The sequence below is a fragment of the Vicugna pacos genome, chromosome 22 (genome assembly GCF_048564905.1).
Source record: "Vicugna pacos chromosome 22, VicPac4, whole genome shotgun sequence".
In the NCBI taxonomy this organism is placed as follows: Eukaryota; Metazoa; Chordata; class Mammalia; order Artiodactyla; family Camelidae; genus Vicugna; species Vicugna pacos.
This window is the reverse complement of record NC_133008.1, coordinates 26983369-26996503: the sequence shown is the minus strand read 5'-3', so window position 1 is coordinate 26996503 and position 13135 is coordinate 26983369. Positions and strand designations below refer to the sequence as shown.

General features: G+C 42.8%; 1 pseudogene; it reads left to right on the top strand.

The window, feature by feature from the left end:
* Positions 1 to 233: 233 nt before the first annotated feature.
* On the top strand, positions 234 to 12552 carry LOC102543479 (heterogeneous nuclear ribonucleoproteins A2/B1 pseudogene; annotated as a pseudogene).
* The last annotated feature ends 583 nt before the right edge of the window (positions 12553 to 13135 follow it).

The window sequence follows — 13135 nt, the reverse complement described above, 5'->3', positions numbered from 1 at the left end:
GAATTTGACACTCTGCTTCGCAAGCATTTGGAAAACTCAGGAGGCAAAATTTCCCCTTGCGAAGAAAAATGGGACTGGGACCCCACAGATCACGCACAAAACCCAGACACCGAGTCTGATGACCCTCCCGGTAGTGATCGCACAATCTAGGGAGACGCGGGGCTGCCGGCGCAGAGGTGTCCAGAGAGGCTCGGGGTCTGGGCCGAAGTCACAGCCCGCAGTGAAGGGACAGGATGCCCGGGGTTTCGGCTGCCAGCCCAGCCCCCACACTGAGAGCCCGAGAGGACTGAGGTCAGAGGGGCGCCCCCAGCAGACTTGGGTCCACAGACTCTGGAGTGGACAGCAGAGGGCACAGGTATAGACTTGGCCAGTTCAGCTCAACCCCTGCTCCCGTCCTGGGACACCAGGTACCCCACACTCACTGTTTCCTCGCTTCTGGTGTCCCCCGGCGTCGTCCCTTAAGCTCCTCGGGCCAGTGCAGGTCAAAGTTCAAAGGACTCAGCAGGAGAGGCACCTGGGGCGATCAAGCAGGAGTGAGCTGTGATCCGAGCACCAGCTGAGCGTCGCTCCACCCACTTTCCTCTCCTGCGCTCCTGATTGGGCAGTTCGCTAATACCCGCCCCCAATTTCCCTGAGTGACAACAGGCGCATGAGGTCACGTGACCAAACAGCCCGTTTCCATCAGTGGGCGGGAACCTGTCCGCTCCAGGGGTGTTCGCCTTAAAGCAAGTTCACAGGTGTTCCTAACCAATGCTAGGCAAAATCACACAATGAGAACCACAGGGCTTATGGGAAAAATGGGATTGGGGCTCAACACTCAAAACGTGTCAGTGACATAAAAAAACAAGAATCTAATAAAACAGCATTTTTTTTCATATGTTGACTGGTTAAGAAATACAAAAACACTACAAGAAATAGAACTCTTTACCGTGAAAGAGACCTGCGGTTGGCTTGTAGATGTGGTCATCAGGAGAACTGAACCTTGTGGGTTATAATGAAGAAGTGGAAGGAGAATTACCGGAAATCAGAAAGTCAGAACTCAGGATGGGTTGGGTATCCTCATAACTCGTGAGGGGCAATGATTGCACTCGTAGACTTTTAAGCTTGTACATGCATTTTGTGTCTGCCTGTGCAGCTGGGTGCAATTTTCTGTGCTTAACTTGTGTTTCTCTTCTGTGCCTTGCTGATGAAGCTTCACATAAGCAAATAGGAAATTTACATAATTTTCAAATTTTTTCCCTAATGTATGCATGACCCTGAAAGAAATCATGTTTTCAAAAAAGCATTACAGCAGAAATGACTGTTGACATAATTTTTTCCTGAACCATCCGAAACTTGATAATATGGTTCCATTAAATATTATTTCAACAAAAATAAACCCTTAAATATTTCAGTGAAAATAAACAAAAATCAGGACTCTGTTCCAGGTAACCATAATACCAATACCACACTTCAAAAGTTAAGAAAGAAGGGAAGAGGGTATAGCTCAGTGGTAGAGTGCATAGCTTAGTGGTAATGTGCATGCTTAGTATCCATGAGATACTGGGTTCAATCCCCCAGTACCTCCATAAATAAATAAATAAACCTAATTACCTCTACCCTTCAAAAAAAAAGTTAAGAAAACTTTGGCATCATCTAATACTCAGTCCATATTCCAGCCTTCTCCAAATGCCTCCCTTTATAAATGGCCTTTTTCAAACTAGGATTCAATAACCCTTTCTATATCTATTAGGCTGTTGTCTTAATATCTTTTGATTTAGAATCTTCCCCCTTCAAATCGTCTCTTATGCCATTGACTTTTAAAGACATCAGAACGCAATCTGCCTTTGTCTGCTTGCTTTAAATATACTGCTGAATAAGACTATACTTGAGAGGAATTGTTCACAAAGTAAGTCTTATTAAATAAGTAAATTGGAAAAAAATTGTTGGCAAATTGCTTCTCAGACAAATTGTCAAGCGAGGCATTGAAGGCATGTCCAGGAGGGTCCTCAAGGGTGCCCTGGCAGGAGGAAGAAACTGACTCTAGCAAAGACAAGATGAGAGTACCCAGGTATCTCTTTCTCACATGTTTTTGCCATGCCAGTCCAATCCAGCAGAAGCATTTTGAAAGATTTCAGGTTTGATCGGGGGTTGAGGGGAAGATATGACCACAATATGTCAGTAGACACACAGCTTTTTGGGTAACAGGTTTGCAGGCAGGTGAAGTACCTCAGAGCATGACACCTTCAGGAGGTTAAGGGTGGGAAGAGGGAGGTGGGGGGCATAGCTCAGTAGTAGAGTGGGTACCCAGCCTCCCACATGACAGTCCACATGCAAGGAAATGTAACCTCAATGGATAGGTCTGGAGCCACCCTGGCTTAGATGTCCCATGTCCCAAAGTTTAACCAATGATGTCCCTTGTAACAGTCCTGCCCAGACAACACGGTCACCACACCCAAGGACGCCCACTGCTATAGCTTCCTGCCAGGTACTAATGTCCATTTACTGTCCCCACCAGAAGAGATGCAGGTTGTCAACAGCGGATCATTTTAACTGTAAGCAACATCACCAGACAACACACCTGACACTGCACCTTTATCAAGTACCTAGGAGATCAGAGATAGAATTAGCTTACCTCAAGGTCACTTCCACCCTGCTGAGGTTCAAGGGACACTTCTTTTCTCCCCATAGTATTCTCTAGCAGTGCAACCTGAAGAATCACCAGGAAATGCCTTCAGCCTTAGTTTTTCCTGCTGCCCCAGAGAGCTGGTAAAGCATGAGGCAGGTGGGCAGTGGTGTGGCGGGGTCTCTGCTGTGCAGTGGCTCAGTTCCAAAACTTGGGTTGGATCATCATACCCGGAGATGATGAGTTCACAGCTGCTGTCCAGTCTCGCGAGGGACTGTGGGTGCTCTGTAATCACTTGTTTAATTAGGAAATTAATTCATTAATGAGCACTTATAATGTAACTGACACCGCTGCTGGGTGACTTATCAATCATTTCTGAATCCCGTCAAGTTCCAAAAAAGTGATTATTCACACACCAAAGACGGGAGTACTGAGTCAGAATGATTCAACAAGTAACAGAGCTAAGGTTTGAACTGATGGTTAATTGACTCTAAAACATCCACTCCGGTCCTTTGTGGCTCAGAGATGCCCCTTCTTTTGTGAGCAGTTCATGTCTGGATCAAAGGAGCAGATAAGCAGGCATCCACATACAAGTGAGCGGATGATAAGACACCTTCCCAGAGATACCCTCTGTCCTGTCCCAGACCCATGTGTTTCTCTCCCAGGCCTGAAAAGGATGGAACGGCCAGTGGAGTTGATGCCATCTGCACCAACCATTCTGACACCTTGGGTCTCACGCTGGACAGGGAGCAGCTCTACTAGGAACTAAGCCATCAGACCCACAGTGTCACTCAGCTTGGTTCCTACATCCTGGACAGGAACCACCTCTTTGTCAATTGTGAGCTTCTTGTCCTGCACTTCACGTGGAGTCTTCAATTGATACTGAGCTCTGGCCACAGGTTACAACCATGTCTGCCTCTAGATTTCTCTCGGCTGGCTCTTCCTTTCCATGTGAGGTCCCCCTATCCACTGAGGGCTGCATCACACACATAGAGGCAGACGGTCAGAGGAAGGATGTAGGTGGCATCCCCGTGGTCTAGAAGGCACCTGACCTTCTGATGGTATCTGTTCTTCCACCAGTGGTCCAACTCCTCCCTCAGTTCCTTAAATCCTTTCAGACAGCCCACCTCGATCTTATCTGCTCTCAGCATGTTGCAACAGATCAGCATTGACCTCCATCCCCAGGGATAAGTGTGCAAATCCTATGTGGCCCCATGACCCTTGCAGGGGCAACTGATCGGTCCTTCCCAACCAAGACGAGTGCCTCATGGAAGAAGGAAGCCTTAGCGCCCTGGTTACCGACCTACTCCTAATTCTACCTTCTGTGAGTCAGGCTGGGCTTCACGGCCCCTTGTCTCTGGCATCTCCAAGGAGATGAGGCTTTATTCGCATTTTGATGCTTTCTTCTCAATTTCTGTGACTTCCACAACCTCCTTGGGAATCTCAGTGGCTCAAATCTCCTTTTCGAGCTCTTTCAGTAAGAACCTCCAAAGTCTCCTTCCTTCCCAGTTACATGCCTCTCAATACTTAGCAATGAGAAGGGCAAGAGAGAATTCACAGGGATTGGAGAGCTCTGTCACTCGGTTTTCAGTCCCCGATTGAAACAGTGACTCCTGTCAATCCACCTTTTGCTTTCTGTTAAGATTTTGCATCAGTTATCTTTTTCTTCATAACAAACAACCCCCAATTTACTGGATTAAAACAATCATTCACTACTGCTCACTAGTATACAGGTCAGCTGGGCAGTTCCTCTGGTGTGAACTAGGCTTCCCTACGAGTCTGCAGTCACCTGCAGGTTAGCCAGGTGTCCTCTGCAGGATGCTGACTGATGGCCAGGGTGCCTCAGTTCTCCTTCATGTGGCCTCTCACCAGCCAACATACTAGCTCTGGCTTGTCCATGTGTTGGTCATAGAGTTCCCAGCAGCAGGAGAAGGCACGCCTCATGCTCGGGGGCTTTTTAAGCCTCCTGTTACATCACATTTCTCTTATGCCATTGGCCAAAGCAAGTCATGGCCAAGCCAGAGTCGAGACGTGGAGAAATAGACTCCCATCACTTGTTCGAAGGGTCTGCAATACCAGATTGCAAGGCTGTAGATGCAGGGAGGTAAGGAATTGTTGGTGATTTTTACCCTCTACCCCAAGTGACCTGCCAGGGATCAACTTCTGTCATGCTGACATTTGTTTATCCATTCATCCCTCAATAGACATTTGAAGTGTTTCCATCTTTTGGTATTTGTAAGTAAGACTGATAAGAATATCATAGAAATGTCTATTCAAGTCTCCACCTCCCTTTCTTTGGGTACATGCTTAGAAGAGGTATTGCTCATTCTTACAGCAATTCTGGATTTAATTTTTTGAGGAACTACCACAGTTTTTCCACGCAGCTGCACCATTTTATATTCTCATCAGCCACGTACAGAAGCTCCAATTTTTCACCAACACTTATTTTAATTATTACATTTTCGACAACACTTCTTATTTTAATTATTATTTTTTAAATAATATCATTTTAGTGGTTGGAACGACTGATCTCATGGTTTGGCTTGCACTTTGCAGTGGGTATTGCTGTTGAGCATCTTTTCACGTACTTATCTGCCATTTGTACCTCTTTGGAGAAACATCTACTCAAATCCTTTGTCCTTTTCTTAAATGGGTTATGTTGTGTTGTTGTTCTGGGTTTGTAGGAGTTCTCTGTTTATCGCGGGTGTTAATCCCTCATCAAACTAAGATTTCCAAATATTTTCTGCCTTTTGCTTTATTGTGTCTCCACTTTCTTCATAGTGTACCCTGATACACAAAAGACTTTAACTGATGAAGCCAGATTTCCCTATTTTTAAATTTATATTTTTGCCTGTGTACTGGGGATAGTAGAGAAAGCAGTTAGGAAGAATCTGTGTCCTTGGTGACCCGGAGCTACAGAGCCTTCCCAGTGCCACCACAGGCTTAGGATTCATTATTGAATGGTTTGGGTCTTATCTGCACCTGAAAGCATTGTCCCTTGGTCAGGAATACAGTCTTAATTTGGTGTGTTTCAGTGTCACATCAGAGGGGACCAACGATCCCAATGACTAGAAAGGTGACAATATTTACATGTGGGAAAAATGAAGAGTGAAAATGAAATGCTGAGTCTGCTTTCCCCCCAGATGCAGAGCAGTGTGTCCAGGGCCCAGCTCAAGAGTATCCAAACAGTGAGAGGAACCACTGCCTCCCCAAGGCTGTGAAACTCCTGGCCCTCGAGGACTCCTTGGGGATGTCACTGGTCTGCATGGCTCTGTGCTTGTGTGTCATCACGGCTGCGGTCTTGTGGGTCATCGATGTCGGAGCCAGCCGACAATTGATCAGGTCCAGAAACCTGTGCTGCAGGACTGAGAAAAGAAAGACAAGACTAAAAGATGGGGTTGAGAGGGTCTCACTCAAAGCCCACAAGACGCTAAGCCAAGAATGGACCTTGAGTTTATTTTCAGCAGTTAATTTATACAATTTCAACTAGCTATCTTGTGCATTCCTGCACATAGGCATAGGTATTGTTTTAGGGCTCATTATCTCGTATATTGTTCTATAGATTAACATTGTTTATAGTACTCATACACTAAAGTCAATGTTCCCGCATATCAAGATCACTAACTAAGATAATTATTCAAGTAAACTGAGATAACTAACTTGTATGCTGTTCTAAGGTCATCAGTGACTTAATAGCTCTGGATGTTCCTAGAGCTTAAGAACACCTGGTGCATTCTTCTTCAAAGGGGTGGCGGGACAGAGATTGTCTTTGCTAGATCAGTCTCAGAGCCTGATGCCAGCACTTTGGGATTTTCCGTCCCGTTCTGTGCTCGGCAGTCCTCAGGTCATGAGTGGCTCCCCGCAATCGAGAAGCGCCAAGAAGCACCCCTCGTCATGGCCGTGGAGACCTGCTCCATCGTGGCTTCCAGCGCAGGGCCACTAGGCTGCATCTTTGCCCCAAAGTTCTGCGTTATTCTGATAAGACCTGATAAGAATTTTTTGGAAGGTTGAAGGAATAAAATAGATTCTAAGAGAAATAGGCAGTGAGGTTTTTATCTCAGAAGCCTCTATCACATTTTTGGCTTTTGAAAAATAAACCACTCAGATAGATAATATTACCTATATTACCTATAACTGTGTGTATGGATAGATCTATTATTTTTTCATTCAGATATTAGAAAACAACCAAACAGCTTTACCTCTATTTATCAGGGATTTCCCCCTCTCTTTTTAAAGTCCCTGTGAACAACCACATTCAGTCACCAAGTCTCACTTATGAACTGAGTTTCTAATAAGAATTAGTATCTGGTGTTTTTCATGGGCGTAAGTTTTTATTCCAGAAAAGCAACTATCTTGAATGGGAAAGCTGCATTAAACGTTGTGTGACTTATTATAAAACAAATTGCCACACCTATTTCTTAAGTGATTGGACTATTTTGTATTCCCATCAGCAACAGATGAATTTACTGACAGTACCACCACGCCTTTCCCAGGGCCGTGGTACTGTCAGTAACAGTCATTGTGGCCATTTGTATACTTTTGTGTTACACAATTAACGTGCTTCTAATACAGGAGATTAAAGGCATAGAGAACATAGTGATTATATAATAAATAATGAGGATAATATATTTTGATGGATATAATTATTACAGGAAGAGATTGATGCCCCGGTTCAGGAAAGGAGAATGGATTCACCCTTCCTTCACCTTTTTGTTCCATTTGGGCCCTTAGGAGATTAAGTAACACCGTCCCACGTTGTGAGGGTGGGTCTGTACTCAGTTTACTGGAATTAAATACTAATCTCTTCTAACTGTCAAGAACACACCCAGAAAAGGCACTTAACCACTATCTGGGTATCCCTTAGCCCAGACAAGTGGACACAAAATATTGGCCATCACCCATGGATTTATCCAGTCAACACCAATAGAAATATAGCAAGGTGGCCTGTGTAATTTGAATTTTGCAGAACACATATTAAAGAACATAAACACAAACAGAGGAAACTGGTTTTTAGAACATCTGTGTTTAACCAAAGAAATCAAAACATTGTCATTTCAAAATGCAGTCCGTATCAGAGGGAAGAACAAGTTACATTATATCCTTTTCTTCCTTCTGAGCCTTGAAATAGAGTGTTTTTCAATTACAGCACATTTCAATTCAAAACAACTCACATTTTTCAGCTTATATGTTACCAGATGTATGTAATGCTAATCACTCTCTCTAATCAGGTTTTCTGTCTTGTCCTTTTGGTGAATTTTGTTGAATACTGACTCCTGATACATCTTAACATGACCCAAGTTACAATTTTCCCCTGTGAATTTTATTGTATCAAAAGGAAGATGTATTTTCCTCATTGTGAAACTGCTCTTTTAAACAACATTAAAGCTGAGTGTGGTGTTTGTTTTAAAGAAACATATAAAGAATTCAGGTAATTAAAAAGACTCTGATTCCAGCAATAGACTGGATTACTAAATTTCAAGACAGTTTAAGGGCAAATATGCCAACAAAAGCACAGAGTGAACAATTTTGAAAAATGCCGAACAGAGTTAAAAGAGAAATGGGATGTGACTAAAGAGAGTAAAGAGAACATGGGGGAGGAATTCATAGCAGGAGTGAAAAGACAGAAGCAGATTTCAAATTAATAACAGACATCAACCCAGAGATACAATTAAGTCAACATTCCTGAATGAAAGTAAACACACAGGAATTGATAATGTTCTATGCTATGGTCTAAAAATCAACATTAAGGTAAAAGATTTGGGAGAATACACTGGCCAATTAAGGAAGAAACAAGCTAATTGGGGATGTTTAAACAAATAAGATAGGTCTCAACAGTAAGCACTGAAAAAAACTCTCTTCTCAAACAAGAATTCTATATTCAGCATCAACAGTGCCCTAAGTAAAGACATCTGAAAAAACTCAAAGTGGAACATTTCATTGTTCGCAGCCTTGAATTAGACAAAATACTAGAGTGATTTATTAAGTTTTCCAGAGGGAAATAATCCCAGATGGAAAACCAGGACTGCAGGAAGGAATGAAGAGGAAAGCAAAGGACTTTCTAGACATACATGTAAATAAACTGTGTTTTACAAAGCAATTTCAGATACAGCTCATGGAGATTAAAATACACGTAGAATTAAAATGCGTGACAGCAGTCCCAGAAGAGTCAGGACAGTTAAAGGGGATCTGAGAGTTTTCTAGGGCATTATAACATCTGCAAAAGGTGCTAAAAGGAATTGTCCGTATTTGGCTACATAAGTGAAGGATTCACAATTTAATAGCTAATAGAATTACTCCCAGATTTGCATACAATTGTGATTGACAAGTTGGTAGAGGGAACAATGGAATCATAAAAGAGTTAAACCCTATTCAGTGAAGTAAAAAAGAGTAAAAGGACTATTTAAGACACAACACTCTAAACTGACTCTACCTCAAAAAAAAAAAAAAAAGACTATTTAAGCCAAAGAGCAGGGAAAGAGTTAAATGGATGACATTATCTCAAGTTTATCAGGAATCAGGTGAAATGTAAATGCACAAAACACTGATTTTGTTGGAATGGCTTTGTGATATAGACATTACAGACAGACTTGCCAATAAATATTTTGGATGTTCTTTATTGACGAACATTTAAAGTCTCAATTTCTTCCTATTATTATTTCCACAAGTTGTTTGGAAATTTTTGTATATAGAAACTTCCATCCCTATTTTTGTAGAAGTTATCCATAGTGGGAGAAAAGAAATATTACAAAGTTGAGAGAAACTACAAATACCGCCCCATATACGTAACACAAATGTGTTGTATTGTTTTCATCTAAGACCGTATACAACAGAGTCAGCAGCCCCATACTATTGTCTTCGTGTATAATGATTTAAGAATCTCTGTAATCCCCTTGATCCGAGATAGGGTGTGTCTCAGGATTACCTGCTGATTGGATTGTCCACTCCTTCCATAAACGTGCAATCCGAGGCAGAAGTCACTGCAGTTTCCAGCCAGCCTCCGACGGTCTGCATCTCAGGAGCGGGTCACAGCACAGCCCGGGGAAGATGGGGGGACCTGCGTGCGGCCATTTTCCCCGTCAGCTGATTCTGGTGAGTGTGGAATCCATGTGGATGGCAAAAGTGTCCTTTTGTATCCCTTTTACTTTTGTAGAATCTCCTTAAGTTTGCAGAATTCAGCTCTTAAAACAAGAAGTTGTCTTATTGAAAGTTATTTTGGTGTTAGTATTAAGACATATTCAAGGTTTTATATATTTTTGTGAATATACAAGGTTGTGTATATTTATGAAGCTTTTGTGGGATAATGGCCCAGATTTTGCTTTTAGACCAACATCACTGAGAACTGGAAGTAGCATTTAGCCCCGTGCTGTTCAAATTGCTCTCCTCTCTGGAAAACTCTTTACCCACAATTTGCTTCAGTCTTTTTTTTTAAATTAAGTTCTATGCTCAAAAAATGTCATCCATCAGGCTCTCCCTCAGCTCTTCAACCTCATTGTAGTTCATTCTTCCGCCCTCTCTCCCTTCTTACTTCTCTTCCTCCTTGTGTCCGTGCATCTTTCTCTGTTGGCCTTACTGCTTCTCACAGCACTTATTTACACCTGACACTATAGGAGACATTCTTTAGTCTATTAACACTTTTCTCTTACTAAGAGTCAAAGAAAAATGGGACAGACTTTGTTCAGTGAAATTCGGAATCCTAGGTTTTGGTACACAACTTACCACGTACTAGGTGCTCTATAAAGAGGAGGATTGAGCAATTTTCCCTGCAGACTGGGACATCTTAGTAATGAAAGGGGTGGTGGTAATAATTATGGCGAGGCAACAGGGAGAAAACAGCTTCCCCTTTTTAAAAAAAAAACACCTTTGAGAACAGAAATGAGATACTGAAGAGGAAGGGGGCACCGATTAAATCTAAAAGTTAAACAGATTATTGTGATTAGAGCCTTAGAATGGATTACACAGAGAAAGGATTTGAAATCTTAATGGCAATGGGTTGCTATCTACCACAAATGAGGTTATATCATTACGAAGTGTGCTTGAGTGAATTTATTCGAAAAGTTTAGCAACGTACTTTTTTGAGATTGAAACTTTCTTTCAAAAAATATCCGAGCAAATTGCCAAGGGCAGAGCAAAAGGTTAATAAGTCAGCGGAAAACATTAAAGTCCACATTAGTCATCTCTTGACTGAGTATCTAACTTAGTGAGGAAACGGATATAAAATAGCTACTACAGATACAGTTACAACTTAGAAAAATCAATACGGAGAAAAAGTAATGTAAATTTTGATTACTGGATCAGGAAGGTCACTCTGTGAAAATGGTGTTTTTCAGGGATACTGAAAGGAGCTCGAGACCGATTCAAGGGCGGTGGCGGCCGCAGAGGCAGGAGCAGCAGCGCCGGGTCCCCCGCAGGTGCGTCCCGCGCGCGCTGCTCCCGGACCAGCCGAGGGTCTCCCCGCAGGGCCAGCCCGGGTCGTGTCAGGCGCCTGAAATCTCCCGCATCTCCCTCAGCTGTGGGAAATGGCTGAAAGGAATAAGGCTGGAACGAAGGAAAACTCAAAAGCGCCCCCTCTGGAGAAGAGAAAGACAGGCGAGGAGCAATTCCCTCAACTTTTTGTTGGCGGCTTGAGCTCTGAAACCACAGAAGAAAGTCTGAGGAACTACTACCGGCAGTGGGGAAAACTTAGAGGCTGCGTGGTCATAAGGGACCCTGAAACCCGGAGATCAAGAAGATTTGGTTTCGTGACCTTCTCCTCCACGGCCGAGGTCGATGCCGCCATGGCTGCCAGACCCCATTCAATTGATGGGAAAATGGTCGCGCCCAGACGTGCTGTGCCAAGGGAGGGCCGCGAAAAGCCGGAGGCTCTCGTCACTGCGAAGACGCTGTTTGTTGGTGGAATTCAAGAAGACACCGAGGAACATCATCTTAGAGATTACTTTAAGAAATATGGAAAAATCGATGCCATTGAGATAACCATTGACAGGCAGGCTGGCAACAGAAGAGCCTTTGGATTTGTTACCTTTGATGACCATGATTCTGTGGATAAGATTGTGTTGCAGAAACACCACAGCATCAATGGCCATCGTGCAGAAGTCAGAAAGGCCCTGTGTAGACAAGAAATGCAGGAGGTCCCAAGTCCTAGAAGTGGAAGGGGAGGCCGCTCTGACAGTGGTTACTCTCATGGTGGTGGTGGGAGAAATGTTAGTGGAGAACCAGAAAGGAAATTTCGAGGGGGATGTGATGGACATGAAAGAGTTAATAAAGTTGGAGGGAGCTCTCATGGGTACAAAGGAGGGCGTGGAGGTGGCAGTTTTAGAGGTAGCACTGGTTATGCAGGAGGAAGGGGAAGATATGAAGGTGAAGGATCCGAGTGTGACAACCAGGGTGAGGGCTCCGGAGGTGACTGTGACAACTCTGAGGGAGGAACTAGTGGAAGTGGAAATGGCAATGATTTAGGAAATGATCAGCAGAAACCTACGAGCAACTTACAGGAGAGTGGAAAACTTGATGATAGCAGAAATGTGGGAGGATCTTCCGGAGGAGAAGACCATTGTCCAGGAGGCAGTGGAGTTCAGGGTGAGACAAGACATCAAGCTCCTTCCCATCCATCGTGGGCTTCACTGTTTTATTAGGAAAGGATGAGAGCCCAGAGGTCTCAGAACAGCTTCAGGTATGGAAATAAGAACGTTAAGGAAACTCTTAGCTCAGGCATGTATAAATATGCAGTGAAATGGCAGAGGGCACCAGAGCAGGTGCAGAGAGCCATTTTGTGAACGCATTACCTGACCATGGAGGAATAACTCAATCAAAGATGCTTTTGAGGTCATTCCTTAAGGTCATTCCTTAGCTTCTGAATGGTTGTTTCTCTCTAGTTGTGTCTTTGAGATTGTAGAAGCATCCCATCTTTGATAATGTTAAATTCCATGGTGTAATTGAACAAATTAACACTATTCCTTGAAAACTGTTTAGTGCATGTGTGGAATGAAGCTGCTGTACATTTAAGAGTTAATAAAACAATTCTAAAGGAAAAACAGTTGTTTGTCTTCTTTCAGTGATCATTTTTGGCACTTTTATTTTTTTATTTTTAAATAAAGATTTTTTTAGTGTTATGAGATATCAAAGTTTGAAGTGTGGAAAATAATGATATGACTTACATGTTGACCACAATAACTTTGTTTTACATCCATCTCAGACAGCTACCAAAAAAGATTTTTTTCTTCTGAGAATTCTTAGGTTTACTCCTTTAAGATCTTTCATAGATATTATACAGCAGTGTTAATTCTGGTCATCCTGTTTATGTAATTCCCAGTTTAAATAATAAATTATTCAAACACTAAAACTTCCTGAAAGTTTTAAAATCCATCTGCATCACAGACATGGAAAACAAATGAATGGTTACCAGCAAGGGAAGCGGGTGGGAAGGGATAAACTGGGAGTTCAAGATTTGGAGATAGTAACCACCATATATAAACAACTAATTTATACTGAATAGCACAGAGAACTAGATTCAACACCTTGTAGTAACCTACAATG